Raw genomic sequence first — 1,169 nt, forward strand, 5'->3', positions numbered from 1 at the left:
CACGTCTGCATTTGAGCTCCAAGTTTAAGCCTTTTACCACACTCCCAACCTTAATACAGGAAAGCATTTGCTCCATTTATAGGACATCACGTATGTACACATACACAATGATGCACTGCAGAAATAATTACTCCTAATACAGCATAGCTAAGGACAGACACCAGGTATATGAGAACGAGATCCTCACAAGTCAACAGTACAAACCAAGAAACCACCCAAGCCAACTTCTAGGAAACAGCAGGGACTCCATGTAGCACAAGAGCCTTCAGGCACTCAGCGCACTCAGACAGCAACCTTGTCCTAGGGGTGGCACTCCATGCTAGGCACTCCGTGCTAGGCTGCTTCAGACACCCTCTTGAAGGACACAAGAAACATCAGCTCAAAACTGTTTGCTCCAGATTATGTAAAGTCAGGTCCATTTATCTCAGCAGACTCAATCTCAATAAAAGGGTTATTGCACCTGAGTGGGTAAAACTCATCAAACCCAAACATACCCACCCACCACCTTCTCCTTCCTCCAAGACCCAGCATAATCCAGGGGCATTTGACTGATTTGGTGATACACAAAGAAGATGCTTCAGATCACTGGTATGTGGATACTGGACAGAGGGGCCTGAACTGCTACATGAGACCATAATCGTTGTGGACGCGACACTGCATCCTTGTATCATGTAACTGCACAGGTAGTAGCAACTACTTCACATTTTTTTTGCGCCAAGGCAGCTCCTGCCAGAATTCAGACTTTTAACCAGAATAGACAATAACATTCTCGACACTTCACAATTTTTGGTCCAAAGAGACCTTTGCCAAGGCAGAAGGTTCTTCACTTAGAAGTAACCACCAAATTAAGTTGGACCCTGGAGGTAAAGGATTGGCTCTGTGCTTAAGGAGACACTTCCAAACAGAAAGAATGTGAAAATCCATGTGACATCCCACAGCACAATAACGACTCATGGCCTCTGGCACACATAATAAGGACAAGACTGCAATTTTGAGCAGACATAAGCAACAAGTTCTACTTCACTGCTGAATACCTGCTATTATCAAAACAAACTACATCTCAATATCTTACACACCAGTGTAACTAAAATTTGGCTGCAAAATTTTGTAAGTGTCCAGACACTCCAAAGAGGACAGCTATATAAAGAGACCTAGAGAACTATTCATGG

The sequence above is a fragment of the Larus michahellis genome, chromosome 1, assembly GCF_964199755.1.
Source record: "Larus michahellis chromosome 1, bLarMic1.1, whole genome shotgun sequence".
NCBI lineage: Eukaryota > Metazoa > Chordata > Aves > Charadriiformes > Laridae > Larus > Larus michahellis.